The 20,201-nt window shown below is 45.2% G+C and overlaps 1 protein-coding gene across 12 annotated transcripts in view; it reads right to left on the bottom strand.

Moving 5' to 3' along the window:
- NAV2 (neuron navigator 2) overlaps positions 1-20,201 on the bottom strand; it is a 421,317-nt gene that overhangs the window by 258,186 nt on the left and 142,930 nt on the right. The gene's annotated exons all lie outside the window — the stretch shown is intronic.

The following is a 20,201-nucleotide window of genomic DNA, read 5'->3' as shown; positions in this document are numbered from 1 at the left end:
TTAGGACTTTGTCTGATCTCTTCATTGATGTAACCCCAAGCACCCAGAAGAGCATAGGGCGCAATGTACGTACTCAAGAATGTTTGTTGAAGGTAAATCTGAGCTGAGACGTAAGAGTGAGCCAGGCACCGAGATGGGGAAGAGAAGAACACGCCGATCACAGGGGACCTAAAGGCGGACAGTCTTCATGCAGGACTCAGCCTCGCACACTCTGGGACCCAAAAGAGAGTCAAAATGGCTAGAGGCCAGGACGCAATGGAGAAGAGCAGAGAGAGAGGACCCAGAGGAAAAGCAGAGCACTGGGCCACACTCAGGAGCAGAAGCGGAAACGGAGAAAAGGCAGGGGTCCTTCTTGTTCTTAGGGAAGCCTTGCACTCCATTACCATGGCAACAGCAGCCAGGCCAAGCCCTTCCAGGCTGGTCTGAAAGCCTCAGGATGGATGAGCTGTGCTACGTCAGGGATGGATCGAGCAGTGCCTTCAAGGTGGGGTTCCAGTGACATCCGGGCTGGGCACGGAGAGGGGGGTGGTGGAAGGGCAGGGCCGCGCCTGTGGTCACATTTACTGGGAAGGTCTGTTTCCTATCTACTAGGCCTCCATGCTTTCCTGACACTCCTTCCTCTTGCCAGTTTCCAAAAACAAAAATAGAAGGAAAAAAAGAAAAGAAATCCAACCATGAAACCAGACCCAAAAGTACTCTGGGAGACTGCCCTCCTGAATGCCTGTCTCACCAGTGTCGTCTTTTGGCTCTGCATTCCTGGGGACCATGACCTGATGCGTGATTGCCCAGTTTCACAGTTTTCTCCACCAATGTCAGTGTTCAGTAGCCTCAAATGGTCATGTGGTCATGGGCCACAGTGCGGTCCTGGGGGTGTACACCACCACAGGACGCAGTAGCAGGGCCTGGACAAAGCAGTCCTAATTTTAGAAGGGAACCCCAGAAAGAAGGAAGGTATGCTCGGGGTTCATATTCTCCCAGGTGGGGAAACATTCAGGAGTATCTCCCTTGTAAGACCCACAAGCTGCTACGTGCTTGGCAGACACATAAGGCCATCTTTGGCTACAGCGTTTCATACCTTCTGTCTCAACTCTGGCCATTCAAGCTTCAAAGCTTTCAGAAATTCATCTCTAGCTCTCTTGGTGGCTTTGAAAGAGAAAGCTTCAGTATGAGGGACTCGGGCTGGATGGGGCTTGAGCGTTTCTGTCAGACTGTTTCTGTGCTGCTTTAATGCCTTGCCCAGTTCCTTCCTTGAATTTGGCAATGGTATCCTCCTTATCTTTTAAGATATTTATAACTTGGGCTTTCTAAGATGTTGTCAAGAATTCCTTTTTAACAAAATTTTATAGGAGCCTCTCTGCTGTTACAGCAAATGGGTAAGTCCATATGGAAACGAAAAAAAACTCTCTCGAGAAGAGAAGAAAATTGAAAACAAGAATCTCGAATTCCTCCAGTAGCTATCTTTTTCCACTTTGCTTCCAACTGCCTAGAATTGTTTCATTGCCTGATTATTTTCTGACTTCTCGATTTTTCCCTTGAAACAGAGAGACCTGGAAGGGGCACCATGGCTAAGTTCTCCAAGTCAGCCCTCGTCTGATCTGGAGGCCCCAGATCAGACGGTTAGAGTTGAGCTCTGCAGTGTGTCTGCCTCCAGACTCAGTGGTCCTCCTGAAGGCGAAAGTGCCCCAGGGGGTCAGCATCATAGGAGAGGCCCAGAGGACGCCTCTGTGTGTGTTCCTTCAGGACGGCATTCTGCACATTTCTTCTGCTACACTGTCAGAGTAACGATCCCTAACCTCCTAGCACTCCCAAAAGGGATTATTCCAAGTGGAGGTCTCTGTCAAGAGCTGACATAGATGCTAAAAGGAGAGTGATGAGGGCTTAAGGAGTGATATTTACAGGATAAAACACAGGCTTTGTTGCTCTTGTTCAGTCAAGTCACGTCTGACTCTTTGTGACCCCATGGACTACAGCACACCAGGCTTCCCTGTCCATCACCAACTCCCAGAGTTAGCTCAAACTCATGTCCATTGAGTCAGTGATGCCACCTAACCTTCTCATCCTCTGTCGTCCCCTTCTCCTCCTGCCCTCAGTCTTTCCTAGCATCAGGGTTTTTCCCAGTGAGTCAGCTCTTCACATCAGGTAGCCAAAGTATTGGAGCTTCAGCTTTATCATCAGTCCTTCCAATGAATATTCAGGGTTGATTTCCTTTAGAATTGACTGGTTTGATCTCCATGCTGTCCAAGGGACTCTCGAGTCTTCTCCAGCTCCACAATTCAAAAGTATCAATTCAGCGCTCAGCCTTCTTTATGGACCAACTCTTATATCCATACATGATCCCTGGAAAAACCATAGCTTTGATAATAGGGATTTTGTCAGCAAAGTGAAGTCTCTGCTTTTTAATATGTTATCGAGGTTTATCATAGCTTTTCTTCCAAGGAGCAAGCATCTTTTAATTACATGGCTCCAGTCACCATTCGCAATGATTTTCAAGCCCAAGAAAATAAAATATGCACTGTTTACACTTTTTCCCCATCTATTTGCCAGGAAGAGATGGGACCAGATGTCATGATCTAAGTTTATTGCACGTTGAGTTTTAAGCCAGCTTCTTCACTCTCCTCTTTCACCTTCATCAAGAGGCTCTTTAATTCCTCTTCAGTTTCTGTCATAGAGTGGTATCACAAGCTTTGGGGTCAGACAAATCTGGGTGCAAATCCTGATTCTGCCATTTACTGAATTATGATCGGCAGCAATTTAACCTCAATGACCCGATCTGTAAAATGGGCGTTACACCAGTCACACAGGGCGGTGGTGATTATATGCGAGGATGTGTGTATGTGGTACCCAGTAACTGGGTTTACTGTTAGCGTGTTGTCACTTCTGATACCAATGTCCCTTGGCAACAGCACTCAGGCCATACACGCCCAGTGCTGTGTCTGGAGTCGGCCTCTGGCAAAACAGAGAGAATCAGACAAGCTTAACTGGTCTGCCTTCCATTCCTCCTCCTGAGTTTTCCCTCTCCATCACCTGATGTGTAACTGTCTTTTAACAAAGATGTTGATAAACCCCCTCACGCCAAGACAGAAGGGCCTGCTACTGTCCCCCCACCTATCCCCTCTTCTGGAGGGACTTGCATTCCATCACAATTATTAGGGGATAGGATCTATTGATACAGATATTGAACTCTACACTAGATTCAAGTTCCCTGAGAAACTACTCATAAAAACCTAAGAAAACTGTTAACTGCATCAAGTCTCAAAGTCATTATCTGTAGCACAGGAATGCTGATATTAATAATTATCTCGTAGCAGTACTGTTGAGTCCATGGACTGACATAAGTCAAGGGTCCGGTACCTTCCATAGTGTTCATGGGGTTCTCAAGGCAAGAATACTGAAGTGGTTTGCCATTCCCTTCTCCAGTGGACCACATTTGTCAGAACTCTCCACTATGACCCGTTCGTCTTGGGTGGCCCTACACGGCATGGCTCATAGTTTCATTGAGTTAGACAAGGCTGTGGTCCATGTGATCAGTTTGATTAGTTTTCTGTGATTGTGGTTTTCATTCTGTCTGATGTTGAAGCTGATGGGAAGAACTGACTCTCTGGAAAAGACCCTGATGCTGGGAAATTGAAGGCAGGAGAAGGGGACGACAGACGATGAGATGATTGGATGGCATCACTGACTCGATGGACATGAGCTTAGGCAAGCTCGAAGCCTGCCGGGCTGCAGTCCATGGGGTCGCAAAGAGTCGGACACGACTGAGCGACTGAACTGAAATGACCTTACACAGACCTTTAAAAATGCTGTTTATACAATCCTATAATGGCAGAGTACCAGACACTCAAGTCATCTTCCGAAAGTGAAAGATCATTTGGGGTTGTGAGACATTCTGAGATCTGCTAAATTATATGACAGTGTGGCCTCTCTACGAATGGGCTCCTTGAAGCAAAAATTCCCTTTGACCCTGTTGGAATCAGTGTTTTCTATCCAAAAAGTTCTCAGGTCAAAGTCTCCTCTGTTAAGCTACGTGGAAAGTCCTAAGCCTTACGCAAGTAGTTTGTGAAGAAGAATGAATTTTTTTTTTTTTTGCATAAAAACTTGAATTTACCTACAGAGAAGAATACAGACTTAGATTCCAACTTCTAGACCCCATGGCTGCCTCTCAAATGAATGGGGAAGAGCAGTACTTGTTGGCGAATTTCACCCAGGGACAAACTGGAACCTGGCAGCCTCATTCATTCCTGGAAAAGTGATGACTGAGTATTTACTCTCTCCCAGGCCCTGCTCCAGGGAAAGGGCAAAACAGAGGTGATGAGACAGTGTGGTCCTTCCTTTCTGGGAAAGACAGCTTCCCGAGCAAGAGCAGACTTTAAGCAAATATCACGCCCACTAAACAAAGGTGATACAGGCTAATTTAGACCTATTAGCTCACCTGCTGGAAAGTCTGTCACTGAACCCCTGGGCTTTTTCTAGAAAGCCTGGGATTGTTTTGTCTTTTTGTCATGCATGTGTGTGTATGTTTGTGTGTGTACCCAGTCGTGTCTGACTCTTTGTGACCCCATGGATATAGCCCACCAGGCTCCTCCGTCCATGGAATTTTCCAGGCAAGAATACTGGAGAGGGTTGCCACTGCCTTCTCCAATTTTTGTCATATTCCCACGCTTAAACTCATAAGACACCACAAAGTCTTCAAGAGGCAGCAGACCATAAATGCAAAACAAAGCAAAACAGTAGATCCTTGATATACCCCAAGAGTGCAGTAAATCCTCAGTTGTGGAGATACCGCTAGAATCTATCATATCACCCACAAAGCCAACACATAACAAAAGAACAGAGTCATGGGATAATTAATTTGTAGATGAAGGCCAGCTTGGTGACCAGTTGCCTCATGCTAACCTGAAAAACTCAGTTTTGTGGCTCAGCCAACTGGCCAACGTCCATTGTTTATGGTCCTTGTGGGTTGTTCATGAGTATCTGACCCATGGACTGGGCTTCCTCAGTGGCTCAGTGGTAAAGAGGAGGACAGTGCAGGAGATGCAGAGACACAGGTTCAATCCCTGGGTCAGGAAGATCCCCTGGAGGAGGAAATAGCAACCCACTCCGATAATCTTGCCCAGAAAAATCCCATGGATAGAGGAGACTGGTGGGCTACAGTCCATGGGGTTGCAAAAGAGCTGGACACAGCTAAACAACAGCAAAGCTGATCCATGGATTCCTGCCCCACAATTCCAAGGCTAGCATGACATATTAATAAATGAGTGCAAGATGTATCCTGGTAGCACAGATAACCAGGGAAGCAAAGCCAAGCAGATACAGTTAAATGCTTTAATACCCAATTCAGAATCCTGCAAGACTTTGCACTCTCACTGTGTTGAAAACTGGAAGGAAGGGAAGCCAACTGCCCTGTCATCCTCTTCTTGTTTTAATACACATCACCTGTAGTATTAATTTCTGCAGAAGATGTAATTTAAAAATCGCCATTAAGAAAAACAAGAAATGGCATATTTGGGGATTTCCTTGCAATTCAGTGGTTAGGACTCTGTGCTTTCACTGTGAGGGTCTGGGTTCAATCCCTGGTTGGGGAATAAGATTCTACCAGCCGTGAGGTGTGGCCAAAAAAAAAAAAAAATCACCATTGTGCCCACTCCAATTTCAGATGCTGCCAGGCATAATACTATTATCACATGCCAGGCATAATACTAGGACCTTTCACATACATTACACTTAAATCCATTTTTTTATTCACAAGCTGTTATGGCTTCCTAGTGAACATTAATAAAGAATTTGGGAGATTTTGCAAGTAGTACACCAAGAAACTAGATCTGGTCAATAGTTTCAAGTTTCAAAATCTGTGATCAAGGCAAAGAGCTACCTGTCAACCAATCAAAAAGTATATGAGATTAAAAGTAATTAAGAATATAATCAAGAATTAATTCTATTTACTGTCACTGCCAGAATGTCTGAGGTGTGGGCAAAGTCACTGAAAGAGGAGAACAAATGACAGGAAGAAGGTTTCTATTACAGGACATCCTCAAGTTTCCCAAGGCCACAAGACTGCTAGTGCATCTGTGAAGGAATAGTGTCCATCCTTAACTTGTCATATAATGCTACTCTGTTACTATTTCCATCCTTGTCAAGTATTTAACTGAACCAGATAAAACTGCCATCTCTGTAGGTAGAAAATGGTTAAATACTGGCTATTTCATATGGTTCTCTCTGTTATCAACATGTTAGGAAGATGATTCCCCCTAAAAGCTAAAATTATATTGCCAGGTGATCATGAAAATTCAGTGCTTCATCAGTGCTTTGTCAGTGGCCACTGACAAAGAATCTATAAATTCTGAGACTCAGAATCAAATCTCTGCAAGTGTCTCTCCAAGGAGTTTCACAAGACTGATGATGATACATCTTGATTTATATATACACAAAGAAAAAATACAGCATCCATAAGCTAACCCCTTAAAGGCCCTTTGCTCTGGTTCTAAGAATTTTTTCTGCACTCTCCCCTTAGAGAAGCAGATTGGGGCCAGGGTAAGACTTTCATTTCAAGTTGATTCATCTCGGAACTTCCCACAGAAGGTGAGCACTAGTTACCCTTCGCAATAGTGAAGGGAAGCCCAGGTCACAGGTCCTCTCCTCTCGCCTTCATGTTCCTTCAGGGGAAAGTGTGAGAAAGAAGAAGTTCTGGTCAGGTTCTGCCCTCCTATTCAACTCTACATGACTGTTCCCACGTTCACACCAATGTGGGAATCTACTAGGCAGGAAAAGCCAACTCATGCCATGGGGTCATCACTGGCATCGTGACGGCATTGGTGCTAAGAGATGGGAGTCAAGGAGTTCTCAGGACCAGAGGTAAAATCTGAGGAACCACAGATTTCTCAGAGGTTTGTGGCTCCCTTTGAGCAAAGTACTTAATTTCCCCAAGCCTCAGTTTTCCTTTTAGTAAAATGGAGATAATTATCCCTTTCTTGAAAGCCTTATAGACTCCTCCCAAGAAACTAATATTTATACTCATAGAAAACATGAAACACTGGACTAGATTCTTCTCCATACATTATTATTTCAACTAATTTTCACCACTAGATAAGGTAGGTATTATCATCACTTTTCATATGGGGAAATGTAGGCATAGAGTGTTTAAATGCCTTCCTAAAATCACGGTTATTAAATGGCAGGGTTGGAATGTGAACACTTACTCGATGTTTTGTAAGCTATGAAGCCTATTCACATGGGCATTAACAACCAAAAGCAGGAGTTCAGTATCACTGCGGAGAAGAATAATCACCCAGTTTTGTCATTCATTTGCTTGGAGAAAGACAGGCAAATAATTAATCCATCCAAACTAAGCCCAATCTTTACATCAGAAAGACGAAGAGCACTTCACAGAGGAGGGAGTGGTTTTGTGGACGATATTGATGTTCTTTTATAGTGTTTTGAAATCTTCTAGGGCAGGAATTATTTAAATCAATATAAAGATTACAGGCATTATTTTGATGTCAAAATGCTCCCCAATCAGGAACTTTTTAAACCACCATATGCCAGAGTTTAGATCTCCTAAGAAAGTTCAGGAATTATAACTTATGAGAACATAACAGTTTGAGGGAAAAAAAAAAAACAAAAAAAAAACACCTCAAATGTGTGCAAGAAGCAGGTAGGCAAAAACTAAGGTAAAAAGCCTGGGTGTAAGACAATAGGGAATAGTGGGGAGTATGGCTAATGCAGCGTGTTGCTGTTGTTATTCAGTCGCTAAGTTGTGTCCAGCTCTTTGTGACCCCACATATTGTAGCATGCCAGGCTTCCCTGTCCTTCACTATTTCCCAGAGTTTGCTCAAACTCACGTTCACTGAGTTGGTGATGCTATCTAACCATCTCATCCTTTGCCCCCCTCGTCTCCTTTTGCCTTCAATCTTTTCCAGCATCAGGGTCTCTTTCAATGCGTTGGCTCTTCAAATCAAGTGGCCAAAGTATTAGAGCCCCAGCTTCAGCATCAATCCTTCCAATGAATATTCAGGACTAATTTCCTTTCAGATTGACTGGGTTGATCTCCTTGCAGTCTACATATACCTAAAGGAGGCAGCTGATATCCAGTTTTAGTCAAGTTTTACCTGTGGAGTATCAGTCTAGGACTGCCAATTTTTTTTCCCCTAAGAAAAGTTGGAAGATCACTGCTTGTGAAGTATATTGATTTTTATCTAACTGTTGGCAGTCATTTCGTTCTTCTTATAAAAGGGCTTCTGGAACCTGAAGTCAGCTTGCTGGCCACTGTTCTCTACTCTTTGCTTAAGTGAGCACATTGGCAATCCTCTACTGACCAGTTCCCAGTGCAGGCACCACAGGCTAACTATGCCTTACCAAAGGGCCAACAGGAATTTCTCACTAAGTTCTGGTTCATAGAAAAATAAACAAACAAAATACAAAGATGAATACAGGAAAAACACCCCTTTGGGGCTAGGCTTAAACATAAGAAGCCCATGAAGACATGCACAGGGAGATAGATCTAAGCATGAAGCCAGATGGCTTTTATATAAAGCACAGTCCACACGGTTATAAATCACCATCCAGTTTCTCCTTCAGCTCAGGATGATCTGAAGCTCGCCTCTCCCCACCTTCTCCGTCTCACATTTGCTAAGCTCTTTAACCGTATTGAGCACCACATGTTGACACTTAAAATGCCTCAGTTTCAAAGTAGGTGTAATGGGAATTTCTTCAGTTAATATTCTCTGAGCATCCAGCAGATGCCAGGCTATGGTATGGGCAGATGACAGGGACCTCACCCTCAAAGAAGTTAATGCCAGGCAGTTAAGGACAACGTGCTAAAGGATTATCACCTGGGTTTGCAATGGAGGAAACCAAGGGTCACAGAGCTTAGGTGAGCTGGAAAGTAGAGAAGACACTTGCAAACTCCAAGACCACAGCCACGAGTACAGTTCAGATCCTACCGACTTAGAACTTACCATTGTTCGCAGACAGGAGGATGTCTAATGCATCCGCATTGTTTCAAAAGTAAAGTGATTGGTTCATTCAAAATATTTAGTTAGACCTTGCTGTGGTGATCATTTCACAATATACACAAATGCTGAATCATTATGTTTGTACACCTGATATGAATGTGACGTTACATGTCATTTATATCTCAATCAAAAATACACAGTGTTTGCTATACTTAAAATGGATAACCAACAAAGACCTATTGTACAGCCCATGGAACTCTGCTCAAGGTTATGTGGCAGCGTGGATGGGAGGGGAGTTTGCGGGAGAATGAATACGTGTATTCGTATGGCTGAGTTCCTTCGCTGCTCACTTGAAACTATCAAAACACTGTTACTTGGCTATACCCCAGTGCAAAATGTTTTTGGTGTTAAAAAATAATATCAAAAAATTTAAGAAAGAAGAAAAATACATAATGTTCCTTAAAAAATTAGTTAAAATTAACCTTTAGATAGATTAACTTTTAAATTTTTAAAGAACTTTGCAAACCGATAGATGTTGAAATGCATGTTTGCAGTCATATCCCCAAAAAGAACTTTTTTACATCACCCAAGAGCTTGGCTTGTTACAGATGCAAATTATCCAGCTCCTTCCCAGACCTACTGCATCGGAAACTCTAGGGGTGGGGCCCAGCACTATTTTAACAAGTCCTCCAGATGATCCCCCTGTTCGCTAAAGTTGGAGCAGCAGGGCACAAGAGGCTTTGCTAAACCTCCAATCATGGCGTCGTTTCCACACACCTTTATAACAAAGTTGAAATTAAAAACTGAGAAAGAAAAGACTGGATTTGAAAATTTGGGGGCTTAGGATGACTCAAGTTTCTTGATAGCATTTAAAAGTTCATAGTATATTTCACATATTAAAACTTGACAGATACCATCGTCCCACTCTCTGGAAAGCTCCCAGAGATCTGGACCGCTTATTGTTTAGCTCACTCATCTGACAAACATTATCTGAGCACTTTCCATATACCAAGCTGCAAATATGGAACTTTTCATTGAACTAAAAGATTAAAAAAAAAACACACACACACTATATGTACTACAAAGCTTTGATGAGATTACCTAGCTTATAAAATATGTCTCTCATAAAGTGTGCTTAAATGTCATATTGACTACAAGACTAAGGCACATTAGCTGAGGAGCATAGTACCTACTCAGCATCAAGAATACTGTGTATCTGCTTTTAAATAGTAGATTAAATGGCACTTGCCATTCCCGGGACAGCTCAGTATCTGAGGTGGTCCACAACATGGTCACAGTGCTGGAGACTAAATGTGGGCCTTCACCTTCCCACACTTTCCTGCAATGACCTGTAGTAAGTGTTCAATTTAGTTCAGTTCAGTCGCTCAGTCGTGTCCGACTCTTTGCAACCCCATGAATCGCAGCACGCCAGGCCTCCCTGTCCATCACCAACTCCCGGAGTTTACCCAAACCCATGTCCATTGTGTTGGTGATGCCATCCAGCCATCTCATCCTCTGTCATCCCCTTCTCCTCCTGCTCCCAATCCCTCCCAGCATCAGGGTCTTTTCCAATGAGTCAACTCTTCGCATCAGTGGCCAAAGGATTGGAGTTTCAGCTTCAACATCAGTCCTTGCAATGAACACCCAGGACTGATCTCCTTTAGGATGGACTGGTTGGATCTCCTTGCAGTCCAAGGGACTCTCAAGAGTCTTCTCCAACACCACAGTTCAAAAGCATCAATTCTTCGGTGCTCAGCTTTCTTCACAATCCAACTCTCACATCCACACATGACCACTGGAAAAACCATAGCCTTGATTAGATGGACCTTTGTTGGTCCATCTTTTTAATATGTCTCTGCTTTTTAATATGCTCTCTAGGTTGGTCATAACTTTCCTTCCAAGGAGTAAGCGTCTTTTAATTTCATGGCTGCAATCACCATCTTCAATGACTTTGGAGCCCCAAAAAATAAAGTCTGACACTGTTTCCATTGTTTCCCCATCTATTTCCCATGAAGTGATGGGACCAGATGCCATGATCTTAGTTTTCTGGATGTTGAGCTTTAAGCCAATGTTTTCACTCTCCTCTTTCACTTTCATCAAGAGGCTCTTTAGTTCCTCTTCACTTTCTGCCATAAGGGTGGTGTCATCTGCATATTTCAGGTTATTGATATTTCTCCCGGAAATCTTGATTCCAGCTTGTGCTTCTTCCAGCCCAGCATTTCTCATGATGTACTCTGCATATAAGTTAAATAAGCAGGGTGACAATATACAGCCTTGACATACTCCTTTTCCTATTTGGAACCAGTCTGTTGTTCCATGTCCAGTTCCAACTGTTGCTTCCTGACCTGCATATAGGTTTCTCAAGAGGCAGGTCAGGTGGTCTGGTATTCCCATCTCTTTCAGAATTTTCCAGTTTATTGTGATCCACACAGTCAAAGGCTTTGGCATAGTCAATAGAACAGAAATAGATGTTTTTCTGGAACTCTCTTGCTTTTTCAATGATCCAGAGGATGTAGGCAATTTGATCTCTGGTTCCTCTGCCTTTTCTAAATCCAGCTTGAACATCTGTGGTAAGTGTACAGATGTGCAAATCTCCATTCTGAAGTGATCCATGAAGGGAAGTAGCTTCTAATCAACTCAGAAACCAAGGGGCTCACAGTGGTAAAACGAGCCTCTGCTATAAACCTAAATAGCTTCCTAATACAGTGACTTTGCTTCAATCCCATAGTGTACTAGTTTCTTACTGCTGCTTTAACAAACGGCCACAAACTTCATAACTTAAAACAACATACATTTATTACAATTCTGGAAGGTCAGAAGTCCAGAATCAGTTTTAGTGGCTAAAATCAAGGAGTCAGCAGGGCTGCGCTTATGCTGGAGGTTCTAGGGGAGAATCCGTCTTTGTCTTTTTTAGCTTTTGGAGGCCACCTGTATTCCTTGGCTCATGCCCCATTCTTCCATCTTCAAAGTCCACGCAACAGGATCTTCCAACCTCATTCTCTCTCATTCATTCTCTCCCTCTGCCCTTCCCCCTGCCTCTCATTTTTCCTTCCTCTCCTCCTCTCTCTCCTCTGACCCTGCTTCTATGTTTCATGGTCACATCTTCTCCCTCTCACCTTCCTGCCTCCTGTCTTAGAAGGACCCCAGTGATCACACTGGGCCCGCTCATTTAATCCAGGATTATCCTCCTATCTCCAAATCCCTAATTTAATCACCTCTGAAAGTCCCCTTTATCATTTAAAAGAACATATTCACAGGTTCCAAGGATTAGAATGTAGACATCTTTGGGGGCCCATTGTTCAGCCTACCACACCAGTACCTACTTTTTGAATTGGAAAAACCTTTTTAAAGCACAAGTCAATAGTTGGGAAAGATGGAACTTGTAAACAGGGAAGGGAATGACAGTCTCATATGCTCTCTTCATGAACCAGGATGATGCCAGGTGCTTTTATTACCACCTCTCACTCATCTCTGGCCACCCTAGAGGTAGCGTCCATAATTATCTACCTTTTACAGATGAGGAAAAAGATTCAGGTTTTCAGCAACTTGCCCAGCACACCTGCCCAGTATGTGAGACCCAGGTCTTTCTGATTCCGGGGTCCAGGCTTATTCTTCCACATCCCAAATCTTCTTCTCTGATGGAATGCCTCATCCCCAAACTCTGCCCTTCCTTACACAAGGAGATAGCATCACAAATCTAATTTTTGTACCTCCACATCAGGTTTTTTTTTCCATCTTCAATCTATTTCCTTATATGTAGACTAGTATAAGACTAAAGGAAATAAAGTCAGGCTTCCAGGGTTCAAACCTCAGCTTGTCACTTATTAGCTATGTGATCTAAAGTAAGTTACTAAACCCCTTTCTGCCTCAGTTTCTTCATCTGTGAAATGGAAATAATAAAGGTATCTGCTCTCAGAGAGTTTTATGAAGATAAAAAAAATCATTTATAATGAAAATAAAATGTCTAGAACATTGTTCCACTTTTGTGTATAAGGATTTGCTATTAATATAATAGCTTCCCTGGTGGCTCAGATGGTAAAGAATCTGCCTGCCAATGCAGGAGACCAGGTTCTATCCCTGGGTCAGGAAGATCTCCGGGAGGAGGAAACGGCAACCCACTCCAGTATTCTTGCCTGGAGAGTCCCATGGACAGAGGAGCCTGGTGGGCTACAGTCCACTGGGTCTCGAAGAGTAGGACACGACTGAGCGAGTAACAATATGATAATACAAAACCCTGAGAGAATCAGGGACAAAGGCAGAAACCCTAGGCTCTACAGAATGAGGGGGAATGGCCAAAAGTTTCTTTAACATGACTCACATTTGGCCCCTGGCACAGCACAGTAAATGGCATCATGGTCCAAGTTCTCCATACCCTTTAGTGGAACGAACAAGATATGTTCTTCACTCCATAGGGTTGTTATGAGAATAAAGTGAACTAACATACGTAAAGCACTTAGAACAGTGATTACCTTCATTTTTATTATCAATGTTAACCATCTCTGGTAGTTGTAAGGATGCCTCAAAACTCTTAGCTCAAGCAACATAAAATAACTCAGAAAATGAAAAATTAGCTACAAGGTCCTATTTGGATCTTCTGAATAAACTAAGGGAGAAAAGAATTAAGAGAAGGAAAGACACTTCTAGAATAGTGCTAAATATCCATTTCTTAAACCGCATGAAGAACTTCCAAGTGAACACTCAAATCACTAGTCAACAGTAGATAATGACACGAGAATAACAGTGTATTATAATCCTCTAACCCCATGGACACATCCAAGCCAGCTCCTTCTTTGGTCTTTCCATCTGTCCATCCATCCATCCATTTATTGAATACCTAATATATGCTAGTATTTTAAGTGATAGATGCTTAGATCCTCAGGTGAAAGACATAGCATCTCCTTTAAGAAGACAATTCAATGATAACCACAAAGAGCAAGTTATGACACATGCAGGCACAGGACATCTGGGGACACAGGGGCAGAAGACACCTAATGATCTCAATTACTTAACAGCTGACCTGAATATTAAAGGTCACACTACCCAGGTGGAACAGTCATCAGACTGGACATCTTGCATCAAAGTGGAAGGCATGAGAGTACAGGGCCTCCGTGGGGCACTCCAGGTTCCAGTGTGGCTAAGGATACAGTCTGAGTGGCCAAGGGGCAGGAGACAGCAGTAACTAGATCGTGAAGGCCCTTCTTTGTGTAGTCAAGAGGATGCAAAGGTCAGTGGGGAGCTAATGATGGTTTTGAACAGAGAAGCGACCAAAGAAGTAAGAGACAGACGTGGAGATGGCCATCATCTTTGAAAGAGAATGCCGGCCATAACACAGATACTGGCTGCGCCATTTGAAAAGGAAGCAGTGGGTGCTTCCTGCCCATCTTTGCCCTGGATTCTCCAACCCTCCGCTTTAAGTTCTAGGGGACCTGTGGACTTTTCTTTATTCCTTCTTGGTTCTGTAACGTGTGTGGCCTTAGGGCCATGTAAAAATAGGTCCAAGGGCCCAGGGATGAGGCAACTCAGCTGCCCAAGCATCTCAGACACTCCCCAGGCATGTGGCTGGCTTTCTGACAGCTGTTGGGAAGGCTCAAGGTCATTGGGGCTGGAAACCTGATCTCGCTGCAGACAGTCTTGCCCTGGCCCAGGAAGCTCCATGGAGAACGCAGCTGGAGCTACCTGGCGCCAGGGCTCTCCCTGGGCGTCTCAAGAGACTGCCTTTCGCTGGGGGCCACTTACCCCTTTTTCCAGCTCTTGAGTTCCATCAACAGGTCAACTCAGGCCTTCTCCAGAAATACTCTCCTGTCTTCTCGCTAACTCCCGGCTAAATCCAGCTGGTTCTACGGTGTCCACCAATGAGAACAAGGAGAACAGGGACTGGGAGGTGGAGACTATTACATCCCTTCTCTGTCCTCTGTTGCAGAAATGACCATCATAGGCTCTCAAAACAGACAGTCTTGGGTTTGAACTCCTACTCTGCCTCCTAGGTGAGTGATCTGAGGCAAAAAATTAACCTTCTAAAGTTTGATCTCGATGTACAAAACATAAACAATAATCATTTGTTTATTGTCTCTAATCATAAAGCTGTTATTATTGCCCACATTTCCTGGGGGAGGATGAGCAGTGCTGAAAGGCCAAGTGGATGGCCCAGGGCCACACTGTTTAGCCAACCCTTCACCCAAAGCAGGCCATTCTTAAAATATCTATTTCTTTAAAAATACTGATGCTCAGATGCTTCCTCATGTCTGATTCTTTGCAACCCCATGGACCATAGCCCGCCAGGTTCCTCTGTCCATGGAATTCTCCAGGCAAAAATACTGAGGTATCTTGAAAAAACATCACCCTATTAAGAGCTAACATTGGCTGCATGCTTCCTCTGTGCCCAACAGCACGTGGGCACATCATACAGATCGTCTCATGCACATCTTAAAACCACCCTGTTAGAGAGATGAGTCCCCTAAAAACCACCCTGTTAGAGAGACTTGTCCCCTGGGAGCCTGAGGACCATGTCCTAGGCCAGGAGCAGCAGGCCTCCAGGATCCCTGCTTTTGGCCCGGATGGATGCCTTGTAACCTCCACAAGTCAGAGGTGAACATGGTCTAGTTAATGATTTCTTTTCCTAGAGGGGATTTAGGAGGCCCACAGGATGGGCTAGACCTAACCAGAGCTGGAACCTGGTAGGGGGCCCTAGGCTTCATCACACTGGGTATTTTCAGGAGCTGGTCTTCTGAAAGAGGGCTTCAGGGGCAAACGTGACAGTGGGGAAGGGGAGGGAAAAGGCAGGTCAAAGGGAGATCTATGAGGGTCCTGCCCTGAGCTGCCTAATTCCATGTAAAGCAGTCATTCAGTTTTTTATTACTTTTATACGTGGGGTACCACATATTTTATTTTGGGGGGAATGGGAGGGGTTCTGCTCATGGAACAGAAGTTTGAAAGCCAATATGCTATCCTTCTATAAATAAATTAGTTGCTCAATCGTGTCCGACTCTGTGCGACCCCATGGACTGCAGTCCCCCAGGCTCCTCTGTCCATGGAATTCTCCAGTCAAGAAAACTGGAGTGAGTTAGGGGCAAATTCCTCTTGTTTTGGGAACTTAGGTGCTGACTTCTGTCCATAGGGGCCTGAAAGGACAGAGTGAGGAGCAGACCTGTGCCCTAAGCAGCAGGGTCATCAAATGTGGGGTCTGTGGAGCCCCAGAGGCCTTTGTGATCCTTGAGTGGCTCACGCCGTATGCAAAATCCCAGGGCGTGAGTGATCCAGGAAGGACAGGGCCAGTAGGTCTCCAATTTCCTAAAGCGTTTCTGTCCCCCTGTTCACGAATGACTAATAGCATCATCATGACTGGAGAAACACCCTTGACTGAGTGCTGACCAGGTGCTCAGGAGAACGGGGGCAATGAGGTCACCCACCACAGAGGGCTGCTGGGAGGGTATCTGTGAAGTGCTTAGGAGCCTGGCGCACTGCAAACACTCTGATGGGCCTTAGAGTTTATTTCCACTGTTATTACTGTCATCTATTATTATCACTTTCACGGCCTCGTTAGTCCTCACAAAAACTTTATGAGGTTCGTATTATTATCAAGCCCACTTTAAAGGACAGGAAATAGAGGCTTCCAGAGGTTAAATAACTAGCTCAAGGCCACAGACAGCAGAGAAGGAATCGGAAGGTGGCCTATCTGGTTCCCAAGCCCAGGCAGGCCCCAGGTCTAGAAGGGCTGAGGGAAGCGGGCCAGACTCCCGAGGGCCCAGGAGGAGGTGAGCGGGCAAGGCAGGACTGGGAGGCCCCAGATGACCCCAGGCCAGAGCCAAAGGGGAAAACAGGCCGGGACTTTCCGCTGAAAGGGCCTGAAAGGACCCGCAGCTTTGCTAACTTTGCACCTCTCTGAATCAACAACACAAAGCCAAACTACTTAAAATAATACAGATGAAAACAGAAAGTCACCCCCTGTGGCGTCCTCTCCTGGGCTCCAAAGTGAGGCAGAGTCTTGGAGTAGAGTGGGTTCAAGGCGCGAGGCTCTGGCAGACCCAGCGCCGGCTGGCTGCGCTCCCAGCAATGTTCCTCCTTCCAAACACACACAGAACTCCGCTCAGCACACCACTTGAAAGCCAAAAAGATGCCCCAAGGGTTGCCATGGCAATGCTAAACAGACAAAACATTTCAACCAGCTCTGACACACAGACACAAACCTATTTAAGGGCCAAATGGATGGATTGAGGGGTGGGGCGGGGGCGGGGTGTGGAGTGCTGTTTCTACAGCTCCATCTCCGAGGATTTGGCCCCCAAAGCATCTAGGTTGGACTGAAAGAGAGCAAAGGACTCCTTCAACACAAGCTGAGGCTGGGCTTGCTCAGGAAAGGGAAGCCACCATCATGCTCCCGGCATCTCGCTTGCAGACGCAGCCCTGTCTTAGGAGAGCTATGAGAGTGACAAGAGATTCCGATGGCCCTGGCTCTGCCTGTCTCTGAGGACAGCCCTCTGCTCCCAGCACCAGGGTCTTTACAAAGAACTGGGAAGTGATATGCTTTCCTGTGAGTGTGAAAGGTCTTGAAGCACTGCATGGATACAAGTGAGTGCTGATATTAACCTCCATTCCCCACACCCCACGGCTGAACTTCCATCCACAGGGGTTGATTACCATGGGTATTTTCCTTTAGAAAACTTCACTCCAGGTCAGATGGAGCTATTCCCTGAAACACTGCCACCTGGGGAGTGACGATAACTACAGAAGATTTGGTCCAGGCCTGAAAAGACCGCCATGTCTACGGGTTTGTCTTAGTTTGGGCTCTTCCAGGCCCCATCCGTCACCTCAGACACAACAGACAAAGGGCTGACCTTGGTAAAAGCCCACAAGAGTCTCACCAGACAGAGCTGATGGCACGTGGTAGCATCCCTGAGCAAAGGCTGCAAAACCTGCCTCTGCAGGGCCCATGATACCCTCGGTGAACAGCCAGAAAAAGGAATCCTCTTCCACTCCTTATTCCCCATGGTGAACCCTCTCACCTTTCAAGACTCACCCCTGGGCAGTTATTCCTAGAGCTCCCCTTGTCCTGGAGTGGAACGGTCCCCCCATGTGCCATGCATAGATGTCTATGGGAACAGCTGCACTATTCCAGTGTTCAAATTGTTTCCTGGTCTCCTGCCCACTCATCACTGAGCTCCCTGAGGACAGGGATCCCATCTCCTTCACCTGGGCACTCAGGAGGCCTAGCCCAGGGCCTGGCATTGGTGAGCCTCGGCTGACTGACGGGCTAAAAGCACACAGTGTCACACCCACAATGTTTATGCACCAAGGCCCCCTGGCATTCTCTAGACCACAGGCCACAGCTGTGCACTTTCACTTCCACATTCTCTGGGGAGACAGCAGAACTTGAGGCCGAACCTGAAGGGCAGGAGTTCAACAGTGGAGCGCTGGGTAGCCTGGTGGGGTCAGGAGGAAGGGAATATGGAGAAGAGGAGGAGGTGGCCCACCTGCAAAATCGAAGCTCTCGTGCCGGCCCACCAATTAGTTAATGAAATAATTTGCCCCTTGAAAACTGAAGGAGATGGCAACCCACTCCAGTATTCTTGCTTGGAAAATCCCATGGACAGAGGAGCCTGGTAGGCTACAGTCCATGCGGTTGCAAAGAGTCAGACATGACTGATCGACTTCACTTTCACTTTGAAAACTGAAATAGCACCCATTCCCCCTGCTCTGAAGCAAACCTGTTTCTGTCTCCATTATTTAAGGCCCCTGAAGACGCTCTGCTCTCTTAGGGTGGAAGAACATTAGCTCCAAGGAGTCACAGCTACCTTCCCGGCAGGTACGCTCCCCAAACCTCCCCTCACCGTGTCATCTTCCTTTTGTTAACATGAGGCTCTCTGTATGCAGTGCCTTCTGGTCTCCTCCAAATAGGCAACATCTAGCTAACAACAAATCTTTATCACCGACTGCCCTAACTGGGAGCTTGGCCTTCTAGGAATCTAGAAATGGTGGCTCGTCCACTCTGCCATATCCCCCAGTGATGCTTCCCACGAGCAGGATGCACGCGCCCACTCAGGTGTAGACACAGCGTCCTATGGGCCGGAACAACACCCATGCTTGTGTGTAAGCAGCGCGGGCCGTGTGCCCGAAGCGAGTGCTGCCTGTGGGATCTGTCACTGTCTGTGATGTAGGTGAAAGGACAGGGTCCCTGTAGCCCTATCCTCATCTTCCTCACTTCCCACAAGACGGAGGGACTGTGGCAGAGGTACTGACGGTTCCCTGGACTTGCATCCTGTCTGCTGAACTATCCTCTGCCACTTTCACCACCAGACCTGGTCTGCCACCCCGCCTCTAAGCTGGAACTAATTATCATAGACAATTTTAGAATTTCATATTTCAGTGTTCTAAAAAAAAAAAAAAACCGACAGTCCATGAAAAAAAAATCCCAAGATTTCCATAGCTGAAAGAGTCATAGAGAAACCACAAAACTGCGGGTGGCATTGATACATATTTACTAAGTTGGCACAGAAGAATCCGAGGTGATGGGTATTACCTCTTAAGCTTCAAAGTAGACTTTAACAACAAACATCTCAACTAGAAGGGACAGAAAATACAGATGTACCAAACACAAGAAAAGGTTCACTATGTTCACCTGTCAGGTCTACATCTGCATTATAAAGGACTGGAACAAAGGCATCCATTTCTATCCCAGAAGGAAATAACTACATCTCTGTCATGTAATGCTATGACTGCATATGTAAAATGCCTGCACTAAAATTAAGTCTTCTATCTTCCAAATTTTCTCAATTATTAATACACCAGACAGCTGCAGTAGCTTTAGCAAAAATAGCAGCCAAGCTTTCCCACAAGACAAAACAGCCATGAGATGTCTGCACGGGGACTTTCCTACGTGAGGACTGGCTGCTCTCTGGGCCAAACAAGAAGAAGCACAGTCTCCAGTAGAACAACAGAAAAAGAGAAACTTGTTTTAGAATTTAACATGAAAAATGACAGCCCTTCCCTCCACCCCCGCCAGGGACAATCACTCCTCTTTATAACAAGAAACTGTGTGTGTGAAAAAAAAAAAAAAAAAAGGTTGACTGGAAAGGCTATCGGTCTACTCATTGGGATAACAATTCAGAAAAGTAAACCCAAGGAATGCCAATCACTTCAGTGTATTCTGGAATGAAACTGTCCAATCGTGCCCACTCAATGGGAGCAGGGTGAGGTTAGAAAAACAAATTATGTCTTTTTTTTGTTTGTTTTTAAGATTTCTGGAAGCAAATTAAGATCCAG

Source organism: Cervus elaphus, chromosome 2 (genome assembly GCF_910594005.1).
Source record: "Cervus elaphus chromosome 2, mCerEla1.1, whole genome shotgun sequence".
NCBI classification, from domain to species: domain Eukaryota; kingdom Metazoa; phylum Chordata; class Mammalia; order Artiodactyla; family Cervidae; genus Cervus; species Cervus elaphus.
Note: the sequence above shows the minus strand (reverse complement) of the source record. Positions and strands in the feature narration are given on the sequence as shown.